The sequence below is a fragment of the Phocoena sinus genome, chromosome 14 (genome assembly GCF_008692025.1).
Source record: "Phocoena sinus isolate mPhoSin1 chromosome 14, mPhoSin1.pri, whole genome shotgun sequence".
NCBI lineage: Eukaryota > Metazoa > Chordata > Mammalia > Artiodactyla > Phocoenidae > Phocoena > Phocoena sinus.
Window position 1 is genome coordinate 89,534,799 of NC_045776.1, and position 12,822 is coordinate 89,547,620.

The window sequence follows — 12,822 nt, forward strand, 5'->3', positions numbered from 1 at the left end:
GCCTGCGCTCCCCCCCGCCCCTCAATGTGCTCCAGTTTTGATCATAGAGAAAAGTAATTTATAAAATCAAAGTAGTAGTATAGGTACGTTTTATCCAGTCCAACAGTACTAACAAAAAGAATGAAAATAAATGAAATGAGGGATTTGGGGAGAAATAAAATGTAATTATGGGAAGAGAAGTAAATTAAAGAATATAAAAGCAGAATATAAAAGGAATTAAAATAGAAAAAACTAAACTTGATAAATCCAATTTTTAAAATAAAATATAAAATCATACTAGAGATTTTTATCAAAAAGTGGGAAGAAACAGCAAAAACAATTGGTAATGAAAAAAGAAAATTAGCCAAAAAGAACAAATTAAAATATTTGTGAAGGAATATTTTGCTCAATTACATGTAATCTAGGAACTATGTTAATAAATTTAGAACTTAATGAAGTACGTGATTTAAAGGAATAGTTAGGTAATTAACTTAAGAAAACAATATCTTTTTAGACCTAGAGTGATGGTTAAAAATGTTTTAGTGGGCTTCCTTGGTGGCACAGTGGTTAAGAATCCAACTGCCAATGCAGGGGACACAGATTCGAGCCCTGGTCCAGGAGGATCCCACATGCTACGGAGCAACTAAGCCCGTGTGCCACAACTACTGAGTCTGCGCTGTAGAGCCTGCGAACCACAACTACTGAAGCCCTCAGGCCTAGAGCCTATGCTCTGCAACAAGAGAAGCCACCACAATGAAAAGCCCGCGCATCGCAACGAAGAGTAGCCCCTGCTTGCCGCAACTAGGGAAAGCCTGTGCGCAGCAACGAAGACCCAATGCAGCCAAAAATAAAATAAAATAATTTTTTTAAAAAAGTTCTTAGCTACAGACTCATATGTTTTCCTTGGTGAATCCTCCACATTGTCAAGGAGTATCTAGACCGAACCCTTTTCCTAACACAAAGATAGCAAAATAGTTATACCATAACCAAAAGTAAATTTAAAAAAACAAACAAACTGTAAAGCAGTTTCAGTTATATTTATGTGAAAAATAAAAAAAAATAGTAAATAGAATCAAGCAATACATTTAAAAACATATATCATAAACAAGTAGAAGTCATTGCAGGACTTTTCACCATATCAGTAGATTAAAGGGGGAAACATGCATCATCATCTAATTAAATACTGAAAAATCTTTAAATAAATTCAACCTAGAATGTCCATTAAAAAAAAAAGCACACAGGGCTTCCCTGGTAGCGCAGTGGTTGAGAGTCCGCCTGCCGATACAGGGGACATGAGTTCGTGCCCCGGTCCAGGAAGATCCCACATGTCACGGAGAATGTCCTAGAATGTCCATTAAAAAAAAAAAGCACACAGAAGTGTTAAGATACTACTACCACAACATGTGAAAATAAATGTCTCATAAATGGATAATGGTATAAGAAGTATTATCATTAGAAATCATAAAACTATCACCAATATTGTTTTCTTAAATTGAGAATATTTTAAAAATACACGAAAGTATAGAGAATGAGATCATAAACAGTCAAATGATCAGATATTCATATTTGGTAATATGAATATTACCAAATATTTGGTAGTATTTGATTCAGATCCTTCTTTAATCAAAAAAAAATTAAAACACTGTATATTCAGTTGCTGTTCTCTGAGCCTTTAGTCTCTTTCTTCCTATTACCATTCCTCTTGGGGCAATCATTGCAATGAGTGTGCTGTGTAGCCTGCCATTCCATGTATACTTTTACTACATGCAGACTGTGTTTATCATATGTCATACATTTTATGTCTTAACTTTACATGAACGGTATTGTTGACAAACTCAACATTAAATCTCCAGGTTGTTGATCCTGGTCTCAAGTAAAGACTTCTCATTCTTTTTTTTGTTTTGTTTTGTTTTTAATATTTATTTGTTTATTTGGCTGTGCCGGGTTCTTAGTTGTGGCATGCGGGATCTAGTTCCCTGACCAGGGATGGAACCTGGGCCCCCTGCATTGGGAGCGTGGAGTCTTAACCACTGGACCACCAGGGAAGTCCCAAGACTTGTCATTCTTAAATAACTGGGAAACAGTACCAGCTGGAGGCCTCACACTGAAGGGTGTTAGGAAATTTTCAGAAGCAGATGACTGCATGAAGTGGACAACTTCTGCTCAAGATCAACAGAACAAGATGACCTGAGCACTTAGGTATGTACTTCATCCTCTTTGTCAGTGAAAGTTTAGAGTGTTTACTGCTGCTAGTTACATCTTTTTTTTTTAAAGTATTTTTATTTTTATTAAGGTATGTACTTTTTTTTTTTTTTTTTTTTTTTGCAGTTGGCAGGCCTCTCACCACTGTGGCCTCTCCAGCTGCAGAGCACAGGCCCCGGACGCGCAGGCTCCGGACACGCAGGTTCAACGGCCATGGCTCACGGGCCCAGCTGCTCCGTGGCATGTGGGATCCTCCCGGACCGGGGCACGAACCCGCGTCCCCTGCATCGGCAGGCGGACTCCCAACCACTGCGCCACCAGGGAAGCCCCTCTAGTTACATCTTAACTATGATACCCTGTAGAGTCTCGATCTTGACGACCTTGACATTGTTCTTTGCGCCTCCATCACTCTTTGTAATGAGCCCAATACCTGGTTACAATTTGTTGATGGTATGGTGAAAATTATTAATTTTGTATTCATTTTTCACCTAGCTTCCTTTGGTGCTAATTTATTGTGATAAATCAGTTGATTTCCTAAGTAAGTTGGATCAACTACGTAGTGCCTTTTTAAGTGGCAAAGAAGGTTTGGTTTTGTGTTTTAAGTAAGCAATTTAGTTAGCACTCCTACAGCTGGTTCTTTTTTTTTAATGTGCTAATCTTTTTTTTTTTTTAAGATGTTGGGGGTAGGAATTTATTAATTTACTTATTTATTATGGCTGTGTTGGGTCTTCATTTCTGTGCGAGGGCTTTCTCTAGTTGTGGCAAGCGGGGGCCCCTCTTCATCGCGGTGCGTGGGCCTCTCACTATCGCGGCCTCTCTTGTTGCGGAGCACAGGCTCCAGACGTGCAGGCTCAGTAGTTGTGGCTCACGGGCCCAGTTGCTCCTCGGCATGTGGGATCTTCCCAGACCAGGGCTCGAACCCGCGTCCCCTGCATTAGCAGGCAGATTCTCAACCACTGTGCCACCAGGGAAGCCCCAACTTGTTCTTTTTTACAAATTTATTTATTTTATTTATTTTTGGCTGTGTTGGGTCTTCGTTGCTGTGCGCAGGCTTTCTCTAGTTGTGGCGAGCGGGGGCTACTCTTCGTTGCAGTGTGTGGACTTCTCATCATGGTGGAGCATGGGCTGTAGGCACACGGGTTTTTATTGCGGAGTATGGGCTGTAGGCATACGGGCTCAGTAGTTGTGGCTCCCAGGCTCTAGAGCACAGGTTTCAGTAGTTTTGGCGCATGGGCTCAGTAGTTGTGGCACACGGGCTTAGTTACTCCGTGGCACATGGGATCTTCCTGGACCAGGGCTCGAACCCGTGTCCCCTGCACTGGCAGGCATATTCTTAGCCACTGTGCCACCAGGGAAGTCCCCCTAGTTCTTTTTAAAAGGACTTTGTAACAATAGACTGATTTTTCTGCAAAATTTTATCTCAGAGGCTTACTGCCTTGTGTGTTGTCATGGGTGCTCTGGTGTGCGACCCAGAACCTCCTTAAGGACTGAGACACTGATCCCTCCAGCTACCAATTGTGGTGCCTTCTAAGAGGCCACAAATGAGTCCCTCTCAAGAAATTGCCCTCAGCTGAAGGAGCTGCCTCACCCAAGATTAGCCTCCTCCTTGGGGACAGCCTGTATCCAACAACTGGTCAATATAGGGGTACAAAGTCCCCACCCCTTTGCCTCAATTTTGGATATATCTGAAGGGCCCGCTTCAGAGACCTTTGCAGGGTTAGCTGAGGCCTCCTTTGTAAATGGATCTCTGTTCAAATTTCCCTTCCTTCCAGTCCTGCTTCCCTCATTCCCTTACAAACCACCTGCTCATAAACCTCCATTACAAAGTCCGCTTCCTGCAAAACTCAACCTGCTACCTGTGTACACTTCTTGTTCCAGTTAGTTTATAAGTGTCTGTTAGAGAAATACATTTGTCTTATCTTTTGCTGAGTCCCTTAGTATTAAAGTCCTAGGCTTATATAGTAGATTTCCCCCCCACACAAAATAAAAGCACAGAAAGAGAATGGAAGATCAGGGAGGCTGAGACTGAGAAGAAATTATTATGAAAAAGACAATTTTAAAAATGGAGAAATAATTTTTCTAGGTATCTTCCATATAAATAAACCAATCAATTCAATATCTAAAGAGAAACTACTGTTTCCAAAATGGGGAGCAAAATAAGTAGGAGCACTTTCTTACCCGAAGCTTAGAATTTAAGTAGAGAAAAAAATAAAGATATACAAGGAGGAAACAAAGAATGATATGTGATATGAAGGCCGTAGGAGTAATTTACATGGTTCAAATTACAAGTCCTACCACAGTTCATAAATATGGTGGGGTCAAAATTCACTGGAATAGATAAGAATGAATTTGGAGGCTTTGCAATATGACCTGAGCAAACTGAAAATGTGTATAGTGCTTCCTCATGCTGCGACTGTCCCATGGAACAGGGTGAATTCATGTATCAGGGGAGCCAGTAATTCTAGAACTAGAGGACCTGAGAAAATCTATTTTTGCCTTCCCTACATCCATTCCCTTTCTTCTGATAATTCATCTCAGTTTTTCTTTGGGAAACAACCTTTCTCCTATTCTTAGTCTATGTGGGTTCAGTAAAGCTTCAGACAATGAAGTATTGGTTTTATACAATGGGCAAGGGCTGGACCATCAGTCATTGTGACTCTTGTTCAGGGATGGGCATCTGACCCTATGAGAGTCCATCCCCGCATATTTTCCCGAACGATTATGAAAGAAGGGTGAGTTTTACTTTGATATTACATGAGAAAAGGCCAACTGGGAAGAATAGAGAAAGGGAGAAAGTGGTGTAGTGGCGAATGAAGCTGTGAGTCCAGCCATTCCTGAAGCCCACTGCTTGTCCCCTTCAGTTATAAAACTAATACATTTTCTCTATTAGTTTAAACTAGTTTGAGCTATATTTCTGGCATTTGTATCCAAACGACTCTTAATACAAATTTACTGCATTAATTAGGCATGGTGTTTCTGATCTCAGGGAGGCAGCAGTGAGCGGTGGCTTGCAGCAGGTTCTTAGTTCCCTCCCCAGGAATTGAACCTGAGTAGCTGGGGTGAAAACCAGGAATTCTAACCACTAGACAACCAGAAGCTAGAGGCTAGAAGCAGAGCTGCCCTGGCTCCTGTCCCCTTTGAAAACAAAAGTTTTTCAAGGAGACAAAAACTTGAAAACAGACACAAAGTTTATTATTAGAGACACAGCACAACATATGGGAGAGCACACAGAGAAGCAGTTTATTTATTTAAGGCAGAAGCAAGGCAGAAATACGCACCAGGAAAAGAGTGCATGCATCCTCCTTAATGAGGAGCACGCCAGAGAGGCGATTTAAATCACTGAGGGCAGTGCTTCTGAGTCTTTGTTTTTCTCTGGCCAATAATCTTGCTTTGTTTCCAACATCTGACCTGGCCCAGGGCCCTCCCCATGTGCGCGCATTTTTAGCCAAGATGTATTCCACCGTGGAGGTCTCTGGGAGATAGACAGCACCTATTATGGGATAGCAGCCCCTCCCTTTCTGACCCCTGAGGAGCCTTTCTGTGCATGTGCAGTTGGGGAGGTCTCCTTGACCTCAGGAGTGGTAGATGTGGTCATTTATCTCTTTACTCCAACAGAGCTCAGCTCCTGCCATTAACTTTTTCCTTGAAGTGTCAGGGGGAGACAAACCCCAATTTACTCAGCTTGACAAATTCCAGCTGCTCAGCCCAGAGCCCATCCACCTCCCACCTCATTTCCAGCATCAGTTCCCATGCCAATTAAAAAAAAACAAAAAACCTAAGCTAAATCACTGAAAAATATAGAAACAAAAAGGTATGTATTTATTCATTGTTGCAGCTCTACTTCCTTCTTGCATGCAGTTGCCCCGATTACTGTCCCTAATCTTCTATGAACAGAATGGTTTTCTTTGTGTTGTATTTTGTCATATCCTACACACTGAAATGTCCTCGTTGGTCTCCTCTTGTCTATACACTGTCATTAATTATTCTTACAGATGTCTATTTCTCTCACTCACTTTTCCAAGACCTCCTTCCGTTCCTTCATACCCAATAGCAATCCTAGACCCTCTTCTCTAAAAATAGTTCTGCATTGTTTTAAGGCAGTAGCAGCTTTACACGATAACAAAAGTTTCATAATTATGAATAAGGAGACTTGGATTAACAGGAGACTAAGGTCTAATATGGAAAGATCTGGAAAGACAGTAAGATTAGGGATTATCCATTTAAATTTACTTAAATGACATAAAATGGCAAACCAAATGGTAGGATAGCCTAAGAAAGATCTTAAGTGCTGAGTTTCCTTCAATCCGAGAACCAGGCATAGAATGTGTTTGGGACTTGTTACAAATACAATTTGCTTGAGAATTTTATGAAATCATAACAGTGATTGAGCAGGTCTGGGTTCAAATAGAAAGGGAGGATTAAATGGGAGGTAAGTGGAATAAAGGAAAGAGCTCAGGATTTGAATTTCTAGTGATTTAGACTTCTTGATATGTTGCATTTTCATTTTAATTCGGTTCAAAGTATTTTCTAATTTTCCTATGATTTCTTCTTTGAGTTAGGGGTTGCTTAAAAATGTTTTTTTTTTTTTAATTTCCAAAAACCTGGGGATTTCCTACAATTTTTCTGGGGTTGATTTCTAATTTAGTTCCACTGTTGTCAGAAAACATAATTTTTATGAGTTCAATCCTTTCAAATTTATTAAGCCTTTTTTGTAGTCCAACATAGGATCTATCTTGCAGAATGATCCATGCAAATGTAAAAATGTAAAAATTTTGCATATTTAACCATCTTTAGAGACAGTGTTCTATATTTGTCAGTTACTTTGAGTGGATTCATAGTATTATTTCAGTCTTTTCTGTTCCTGCTAATTTTGGATAGTTTCTTGCTTTTATCTTTAATAGTTCCTCTCCTTTGCCTTCTTTAGATTTACTTTGTTCTTTAGCTTTTTGAGAATTCAACTCACTTATTGTTTTCTTTTTATTGTTATAATTATTTAAGATTATGAAATTACCTGTCATCACTGCTTTAAGTTTCTCCCACAAATTCTTGTACCATGTTGTACACGGTTTGGTCTGTATTTCCCTCGCCATTTGTTGAATAGAAAGCTTTTTTTTTAAAAAAGATTTTCAGGCAGAAAGACCTTTTGAAATTATGCTATTAATTTATAGTTAAATATTGCCTGCCATATCAGTAAACAAAGGATGTTGCAGCCATCAAGCCATCACATTACAGCTGCCCTGATGGTGAGCCTTGAGGAAACTCAGGATGAGAAAACACAGGATCCTGGCCCCAGATAGCTGAGGTGCATATCAAAAGAACGATTTCAGTGAGTCCAGACTTTGCATCTTCCCATACATAAAAAAAGCACTGGAGAGGGCAGACAGCAGAAGCAAGAAGAACTATAATCCTGCAGCCCATGGAACAAAAACCACATTCACAGAAAGATAGACAAGATGAAAAGGCAGAGGGCTATGTATCAAATGAAGGAACAAGATAAAACCCCAGAAAAACAACTAAATGAAGTAGAGATAGGCAACCTTCCAGAAAAAGAATTCAAAATAATGATAGCGAAGATGATCCAGGACCTTGGAAAAAGAATGGAGGCAAACATTGAGAAGATGCAAGAAATGTTTTACAAAGACCTTGAAGAATTAAAGAACAAACAAACAGAAAAAAATGATAAAATAACTGAAATGAAAAATACACTAGAAGAATCAATAGCAGAATAACTGAGACAGAAGAACGGATAAGTGACCTGGAAGACAGAATGGTGGAATTCACTGCCACGGAACAGAATAAAGAAAAAAGAATGAAAAGAAATGAAGACAGCCTAAGAGGCCTCTGTGACAACATTAAACGCAATAACATTTGCATTATAGGGGTCCGAGAAGAAGAAGAGAAAGGACCTGAGAAAATATTTGAAGAGATTATAGTTGAAAAATTCCCTAACATGGGAAAGGAAATAGCCACCCAATTCCAGGAAGAGCAGAGAGTCCCAGGCAGGATAAACCCAAAGATAAACACACCAAGACACATAGTAATCAAACTGACAAAAATTAAAGGCAAAGAAAAATTATTAAAAGCAACAAGAGAAAAATGACAACATACAAGGGAACTACCATTAGGTTAACAGCTGATTTCTCAGCAGAAACTCTACAAGCCAGAAGGGAGTGGCATGACATATTTAAAGTGATGAAAGGGAATAACCTACAACCAAGATTACTCTACCCAGGAAGGATTTCATTCAGATTCGACAGAGAAATAAAAAGCTTTATAGACAAGCAAAAGCTAAGAGAATTCAGCGCCAGCAAACCAGCTCTACAACAAATGCTAAAGGAACTTCTCTAAGTGGGAAACACAAGAGAAGAAAAGGACCTAAAAAACAAACCCCAAACAATTAAGAAAATGGTAATAGGAACATACATATCAATAACTACCTTAAACATGAATGGATTAAATGTTCCAACCAAAAGACACAGGCTCACTGAATGGATACAAAAACAAGACCCATATACATGCTGTCTACAAGAGACCCACTTCAGACCTAGGGACACATACAGACTGAAAGTGAGGGGATGGAAAAAGATATTCCATGCAAATGGAAATCAAAAGAAAGCTGGAGAAGCAATACTCATATCAGATAAAATAGACTTTAAAATAAAGAATGTTACAAGAGACAAGGAAGGACATTACATAATGATCAAGGGATCAATCCAAGAAGAAGATATAACAATTATAAATATATATGCACCCAACATAGGAACACCTCAATACATAAGGCAACTGCTAACAGTTATAAAAGAGGAAATCGACAGTAACACAATAATAGTGGAGGACTTTAACACCACACTTATACCAATGGACGGATCATCCAAACAGAAAATTAATAAGGAAAAACAAGCTTGAAATGACACAATCGACCAGATAGATTTAATTGATATTTATAGGACATTCCATCCAAAAACAGCAGATTACACTTCCTTCTCAAGTGTGCATGGAACATTCTCCAGGACAGATCACATCTTGGGTCACAAATCAAGCCTCAGTAAATTTAAGAAAATTGAAATCATATCAAGCATCTTTTCTGACCACAATGCTATGAGATTAGAAATCAATTACAGGGCAAAAAAGATAAAAAACACAAACACATGGAGGCTAAACAATATGTTACTAACTAACCAAGAGATCACTGAAGAAATCAAAGAGGAAATAAAAAAATACCTAGAGACAAATGACAATGAAAACATGACGATCTAAAACCTACAGGATACAGCAAAAGCAGTTCTAAGAGGGAAGTTTATAGCATTACAATCCTACCTCAAGAAACAACAAACGTCTCAAATTAACAATCTAATCTTACACCTAAAGGAACTAGAGAAAGAAGAACAAACAAAACCTGAAGTTAGTAGAAGGAAAGAAGTCATAAAGATCAGAGCATAAATAAACGAAATAGAAACAAAGAAAACAATAGCAAAGATCAATAAAACCAAAAGCTGGTTCTTTGAGAAGATAAAAAAATTGATAAACAATTAGCCAGACTCATCAAGAAAAAGAGGAAGAGAAGACTCAAATCAATAAAATTAGAAATGAAAAAGGAGAAGTTACAACAGACACCACAGAAATACAAAGCATCCTAAAAGACTACTACAAGCGACTTTATGCCAATAAAATGGACAACCTGCAAGAAACTGACGAATTCTTAGAAATGTATAACCCTCCAAGACTGAACCAGGAAGAAATAGAAAATATGAACAGACCAATCACAAATAATGAAATTGAAACAGTGATTAAAAATCTGCCAACAAACAAAAGTCCAGGACCCGATGGCTTCACAGGTGAATTCTATCAAACATTTAGAGAAGAGCCAACACCCATCCTTCTCAAACACTTCCAAAAAATTGCAGAGGAAGGAACACTCCCAATCTCATTCTATGAGGCCACCATCGCCCTGATACCAAAACCAGACAAAGATACTACAAAAAGAGAAAATTACAGACCAATATCACTAATGAATATAGATGCAAAAATCTTCAACAAAATACTAGCAAACAGAATCCAACAACACATTAAAAGGATCATACACCATGATGAAGTGGGATTTATCCCAGGGATGCAAAGATTCTTCAATATTCACAAATCAATCAATGCGATACACCATATTAACAAATTGAAGAATAAAAACCATATGATCATCTCAAGAGATGCAGAAAAAGCTTTTGACAAAATTCAACACCTATTTATGATAAAAACTCTCCAGAAAGTGGGCATAGAGAGAACCTACCTCAACATAATAAAGGCCATATACAACAAACTGACAGCAAACATCATTCTCAATGGTGAAAAACTGAAAGCATTTCCTCAAGATCAGGAACAAGACAAGGATGTTCACTCTCACCACTATTATTCAACATAGTTTTGAAGCCCTATCCATGGCAATCAGAGAAGAAAAGAAATAAAAGGAATACAAATTGGAAAAGAAGAAGTAAAACTGTCACTGTTTACAGATGACATGATACTATATAGAGAGAATCCTAAATATGCCACCAGAAAACTACTAGAGCTAATCAATGAATTTGGTAAAGTTGCAGGATACAAAATTAATGCACAGAAATCTCTTGTATTCCTACACACTAACAACAAAAGATCAGAAATAGAAATTAAGGAAACAATTGCATTCAGCACTGCAACAAAAAGAATAAAATACCTAGGAATACACCTACCTAAGGAGGTAAAAGACCTGTACTCAGAAAACTGTATGTCACAGATGAAAGAAATCAAAGATGACACAAACAGATGGAGAGGTATACCATGTTCTTGGACTGAAAGAATCAATACTGTGAAAATGACTATACTACCCAAAGCAATCTACAGATTCAATGCAATCCCTATCAAATTACCAATGGTATTTTTTACAGAACTAGGACAAAAACAGTCTTAAAATTTGTATGGAGACAGAAAAGACCCCGAATAGCCAAAGAGGTCTTGAGGGAAAAAAACGGAGCTGGAGGAATCAGACTCCCTGACTTCAGACTATACTACAAAGCTACAGTAATCAAGACAATATGGTACCGGCACAAAAACAGAAATATAGATCAATGGAACAGGAGAGAAAGCCCAGAGATAAACCCACGCACCTATGGTCAACTAATCCATGACAAAGGAGGCAAGGATATACAATGGAGAAAAGACAGTCTCTTCAATAAGCGGTGCTGGGAAAACTGGAAGCTACATGTAAAAGAATGAAATTAGAACACTCCCTAACACCATACACAAAAATAAACTCAAAATGGATTAGAGACCTAAATGTAAGACTGGACACTATAAAACTCTTAGAGGAAAATATAGGAAAAACACTCTTTGACACAATTCACAGCAAGATCTTTTTTGACCCACCCTCTAGAGTAATGGAAATAAAAACAAAAATAAACAAATGGAACCTAATGAAACTTAAAAGCTTTTGCACAGCAAAGGAAACTATAAACAAGATGAAAAGATAACCCTCAGAATGGGAGAAAATATCTGCAAATGAATCAACAGACAAAGGATTAATCTCCAAAATACATAAACAGCTCATGCAGCTCAATATTAACAAAACAAACAACCCAATCCAAAAGTGGGCAGAAGACCTAAATAGACATTTCTCCAAAGAAGACATACAGATGGCCAAGAGGCACATGAAAAGCTGCTCAACATCACTAATTATTAGAGAAATGAAAATCAAAACTACAATGAGGTATCACCTCACACCAGTTAGAATGGGCATCATCAGAAAATGTACAAACAACAAATGCTGGAGAGGGTGTGGAGAAAAGGGAACCATCTTGCACTGTTGGTGGGAATGTAAATTGATACAGCCACTGTGGAGAACAGTATGGAGGTTCCTTAAAAAACTGAAAATCTAATTACCATATGAGCCAGCAATCCTACTACTGGGCATACACCCAGAGAAAACCATAATTCAAAAAGACACATGCACCCCAATGTTCATTGCAGCACTATTTACAATAGCCGGGTCATGGAAGCAACCTAAATGCCCATAGACAGACGAATGAATAAAGATGTGGTACATATATACAATGGAATATTACTCAGCCATAAAAAGGAACGAAATTGGGTCATTTGTAGAGACGTGGATGGATCTAGAGACTGTCATACAGAGTGAAGTAAGTCAGAAAGCGATAAACAAATATCGTATATTAACGCATATATGTGGAACCTAGAAAAATGGTACAGACGAACCGGTTTTAGGGCAGAAATTGAGACACAGATGTAGCAAACAAACGTATGGACACCAAGAGGGGAAAGTGGTGGTTGTGGTGGTGGTATGATGAATTGGGAGATTGTGATTGACATGTATACACTAATATGTATAAAATGGATGACTAATAAGAACCTGCTGTATAAAAAATAAAGTAAAATTCAAAAATAAAATAAAAATAAAAAAACTCTTCCTTATGGTAAGTTACCAAAACAAATAAATAAATCTCTTCCTTATGGTAAAAGTAACAACAACAAGAAAAAGCCCTGAATTCCTTAACTTGAGATGTGTGGTTTTCTTTAATCAACAGTAATCTTTTGATGTTCCGACTACCTGCTCTTTGTTGCAAAAACTCCTATAATATCCTGGCTTCCCCATTTGCC